The sequence below is a fragment of the Manis javanica genome, chromosome 10 (genome assembly GCF_040802235.1).
Source record: "Manis javanica isolate MJ-LG chromosome 10, MJ_LKY, whole genome shotgun sequence".
In the NCBI taxonomy this organism is placed as follows: Eukaryota; Metazoa; Chordata; class Mammalia; order Pholidota; family Manidae; genus Manis; species Manis javanica.
This window is the reverse complement of record NC_133165.1, coordinates 83281449-83287009: the sequence shown is the minus strand read 5'-3', so window position 1 is coordinate 83287009 and position 5561 is coordinate 83281449. Positions and strand designations below refer to the sequence as shown.

Here is a 5561-nt window from a genome sequence, read left to right as displayed (position 1 = left end):
TACCTCAACATAATAAAGGCCATATATGACCAACCCACAGCTAGCATCATATACAATGGCAAGAAGATGATAGTTTTTCTTCTAAGATCAGGAAGAAGACAAGGATGTCCCCTCTGACCATTATTATTCAACATAGTTTTGGAAGTCCTAGTCATGACAATCAGACATAACAAAGAGGTAAAAGGCATCCAGATTGGAAAGGAAGAAGTAAAACTGTCACTGTTTGCAGATGACATGATGCTATATACAGAAAACCCTAAAGACTCCACCAAAAACTATTAGAACTAATAACTGTATTCAGCAAAGTTGCAGGATACAAAATCTATACACAGAAATTTGTTGCATTCCTATATGCTAAGAATAAACTAGCACAAAGAGAAGTAAGGAAAACAATTCCATTTATAATTGCATCAAAGTATAAAATACCTAGGAATAAACCTAAGCAAGGAGGTGAAAACATGTACTTTGAAAACTATGAGACACTGAATGAGAGAAGTTAAAGAAGACACAAATAAATTGAAATCTATCCCATGGTCATGGATAGGAAGAATTAATATTGTCAAAATGGCCATCCTGCCCAAAATAGTTTACAGATTCAATGCAATCCCTATCAAAACACCAATGGCATTTTTCAGTGAACTAGAGCAAATAATCCCATAATTCATATAGAACCACAAAAAAGCCTGCATAGTCAAAGCAATCTTGAGAGAGAACAGAGCTTGTGTTACTATACGCCCTGACTTCACACTATACTACAAAGCTTCAGCACGACACTGGCACAAGAACAGACCCATAGATCAATGGAACAGAATAGAGATTCCAGGAATAGACCCACACATGTATGGTCAATTAATATGATAAAGGAGTCATGAATATAAAATGGGGAAAAGAGAATATTCAATAACTGGTGTTGAGAAAACTGGACAGCTACAAGCAAGAGAATGAAACTAGATTACTGCTTAACTCCATGCATAAAAGTAAATTTGACATGGATTAAAGACTTACAAAGAAGACATGAAATCCTAAATTCTTAGAAGAAAACATAGGCAAAAATCTCATGAGCATAAGTATGAGGAAGTTTTTCTGGACACATCTTCCTAGGCAAGGGAAGGAAAAGCAAAAATGAACAAGAGGGACTATATCAAACTATAAAGCTTCTGTACAGCAAAGGGCACCATCAACAAAACAAGAAGGCAACCCACCATACGGGAGAATATATTTGTAAATGATTTATCTGATAAGTGGTTAACATCCGAAATATATAAAGAACTCATACACTGCAATACCAAAAAAACCAAATAACCTAATTGAAAAAAGGTCAGAGGACTGGAATACATATTTTTCCAGAGAAGAAATACAGATGGCTAACAAGGACATGAAAAGATGCTCTGCATTGCTAATTACCAGGGAAATGCAAATCAAAACTACAATGAGCTATCACCTCACACCAGTCAGAATGGCCACTATCCAAAAGATAAGAAATATTAAGTGTTGGTGAGGATGTGGAGAATAGGGATTCCCCTCCTACACTCTTGGTGGGAATGTAAATTGGTGCAGCCACTGTGGAAAGCAGTATGGAGGTTCCTCAAAAATTAAAAATAGAATACCATCTGATCAAATAACCCTACTTGTAGGAATTTATCTGAAGAAAGTAAAATCTCTGAATCTAAAAGATATACGCACCCCTACGTTTATCACCGCATTATTTACAATAGTCAAGATATGGAAGCAACCTAAGTGTTTATCAATAGATGATTGGATAAAGAAGAGGTGGTACACATACACAATGGAATTATTATTCAGCTGTAGAAAAGAAAGAAATTCTGCCATTTGCTACAACATGAATAGACCTAGAGGTTATTATGCTAAGTGAAATAAACCAGGGAGAGAAAGATAAACAGCATATGATTTCACTTGCATGTGGAATCTAAAAAACAAAACAAAATGAACAAAATAGCAATAGACTCATGGATGCTGAGAAGTGACTGGGGTTACTATTGGGGAGTGTCTGGGGTTGATAGGTGGTGTGGGCGAGGGAGATAAAGGGGTACAAAAATTTCAATCATAATATTAGTTGGTCACGGGGATGGTAGTCCAATATTGTAAATAGAGTCAATGGCTGTGCAACATCTTTCTATGCTGATAGTAACTGCTCTAGTTGGGATGAGGACTTAATAATGTATGTAACTGTTCACTCACTGTGTTGTGTACTTGAAACCAATAAATATTGTGTATCAATTATACATCAATAAAAAAATAAAATAAAATCAGCAGCCAGTCAACATTTCTGTTAAACTTTATTTTTTCAAGAAATTAGATATTATAACTAGACCAAATTGATTCTAATATATATCCATACTTCCAACCTGTCCTTAAGGAATTAGTGAAACTATGCCAATAAAAAAAACAAAAATACAGGAGATATTATGAGGCATTTTGTAGTTTATACCATATGTATTTTAATTATTTATGACCATACAATTTGCAAATGTATTTGTATATATACATAATTAAAAATTTTATAACTATAAAATTATAAAAGGTATTTCCATAGTATGTGAATTTTTAAATTTCTCATTTGTCAGTTTTACATTTATGATAGACTATTGAATAGGAAACCACTATGATACTCAATCTGTTGACTCCAAATACCCTCTAAAATCTGTTTTTGTCTCAATTTCCCATAAAAAAATTTGAATAAGAATAACTTCTTTCTCTACCTCTCTATTGTATTTTACTTAAGGATATTTTACAGTTATAACAGCCATAAGCCTAAGTAAATGCAAAGCAAACTTGTTTAAATACATATTTGTTTCTTTTCAAAATTAATATATGTTTAAGTTGTGTGACTCTTTTCTTTCATATGCAGAGATCTTTGTATTCCTAATTAGATTTGCCTGTTTCTGAAAAGAGAGGAAAATTTCTGCCGAAGATCTTAGAACTCTCCATTTGCTTTCCGACCTGCAAAATCCAAAAGGGACAACGAGGGAAAGAAGAAAGGACAGAAAGTCTAATTTCACTGTTTAGGAAATAAAAGCAAGAATCACCTCTGTTTTTAGCAGATGAACTGTGCCACTAAGCATATACGTTACCATATGGGCAAAAACAACAGAAGAAATAAGAATATGATGTAAATATGTAAAAGGATGATATTTTTGTCAGAATCTGAAATCTTTCTATTAACATAAGAAAGACAGATACAATCTTTGCATATTATTTCTCTGTGGTAAACTAAAAACTCATTAAAAATATAAAATGAGAACATCAACGGAAAGACTTTTACTCCAAATAAAATGAAGTCTGTGATTATAATATTTGTGAGAAATAGCTTACACTAAAGGGGGCAACTTTCAATGGTGGTAAATGATAATAAATCAAGTAAAAAAATTGAACCCCACCTCTTCTTTCCAGACATTATCTTAGAATCTCCATTTCCCCAAAACTCACTTAGAGGGGAAAACTGCATCATTTACAAACAAGCATTTCTAAAAAGGCTAATAGATCAGTTTGAACTCTTCACTAGGAAGACATTTTAAAATAGTAATCTGTTTTTCTGTTCAGTGGTGTTTTGTAAAATACTGGGGAACAATATGATGAAATGGAAATTGTATCCATGCTGGTTCCTAGTTATTTGTTACTAAAACAAGTATTGTGATCACCCATTTCTTTCATTTTATCATTTCTCCAGTCCCGCCTATATGTCAGCTGTGAAGAGTGAACTTAATAGAAATTACTCAGAGGTGACTGAGTTTATACTGTTGGGGCTCAGAACCCCTCCAAAGCTGCAGATCCTAGTCCCAATGTCCTTGCTGATCTACACTGTCACTGCGGGGGGACATAGCAGCATAACTGTCATGAAGATGGTCTCTAGACTTCATATGCTGGTCAGGAAAACTTGACATGACTGGAGTATTTTAAAACAGAGCTGGAGCGGCCACTGCAGAGCAAACTGCCTCACCATCTTTGTTTGAGATGGGCAAAATGGCAAATGTTTTAAACCACTCCTGAGAAGTCAGCAGAGAACCAACATCCTGATCACAAGGCTGATGGCTACGGCATTTACGAAGGTAGAATCAATCGGCAATTAATGTATAACCCAGAGTAGCTTAACTTGTTAACATCCATAGAAAGCTTTCCCCTGGTTTCTCTTCACTCATAATTGCCCCCCTTCCTCATAAAGCCCCTTAGTTCCACCCTATAACAGGACACTTTGGGTTTCTACCTTAATCTGTATTTCTACCCTTAATCTTGGGTTTCTACCTTCCCACATTGCAATTCTTCGATGCCAAATAAACACTTACTGGTTTCTGACAGTGGCTTTAACACTATGTACTTTTTCTTTTACAACTTGTCCTGTTTAGATTTCTGCTTCACCGCAGTCAATGCTCCTAAAACTTGAGCCTGTCTAGTGAAAAGAACATTTCTTACAATGGCGATGCAGCTCAGTTTTTCTTCTTTGCGCTGTTTTTCACAGCTGAAGGCTTTCTTCTGGCTGTCATGGCATTCAATCAATTTTCAGCCATTTGCTCCCCTCTCCTTTACCCTGTGCACATGTCCCAGACAATCTGTGTTTGATTGGTAACTGGATCCTAAATCTGTGGATGTACCAACTCCATAGTCCAATCAGGTTTCAACTCCAGTTTGTATTTTTGTGGAGAAAACAGAATGGACTTCTTTTTCTGTGGTGTCCCAGCTTTTATCCAGATCTCATGTGTTGACACCTTTGTGAATGAGATTGTATGATTTACCCTCTCCGCTCTCATGATCATCACCACCACAACTGTTATTCTGGTTTCCTATGCTTCCACTGTCCTGAAGATCCCCTTGACCCATAGCAGCAGTGAGACCTTCTCCACCTGTGGGTCCCCCATAGTGATGGTGAGTTATTCTACAGGACCGTGGCCTTCATGTGTGCCCAACCTGGGGCCATCTTCTCACCAGAGGCAAACAAGACCGTGGCTGTGCTCTACACACTTATAACACCAATGCTGAACCCTGTAATATATAGAGATGTGAAAGATGCTGTGAAAAGAATATTACACAGGAAATAATTCTCTCACTGACATTTATGAAACCATATGATAGTGGACAATTTTGTTTTCTAAGGGCCCTAGTTATCCTTGTTCTTTGAATATTATTATGTCAAAGATATTTGCATATATATGGCAACATACATTTTTCTAAGTTTTACAAAATGATATTTCTAATAATATACATTATTTTATATTTGTTTAGAATACATGAAAGCATGTATGGCTTATATAATAATATTTTAATTCTAATTTTATTTTGAGAAGTGAATATATGATTAAGAAGTAAATAATATTAATCTGTGTGAACTTTTCTTTAAATGTTTTATTTTTCAAAGTAAGTAAAATGATATTATCTTGGAAAACATAACACAGTTTGTACTTGGCAAACAGAATAGAAGTGGTGACATAGATCACTTTTGAGTAAAGGCCTTATTCTTTCCCAAAGATCCAGGCATGTATTCTGAGGAGTATCATCCGTAGAGTTATCACTCATATAAAAGGGAAGTCCACAAAATTGTAACTGAGAAG

The 5561-nt window shown here is 35.2% G+C and overlaps 1 pseudogene; it reads left to right on the top strand.

The window, feature by feature from the left end:
- Positions 1-3698: 3698 nt before the first annotated feature.
- Positions 3699-5051, top strand: LOC108402332 (olfactory receptor 9S13-like; annotated as a pseudogene).
- The last annotated feature ends 510 nt before the right edge of the window (positions 5052-5561 follow it).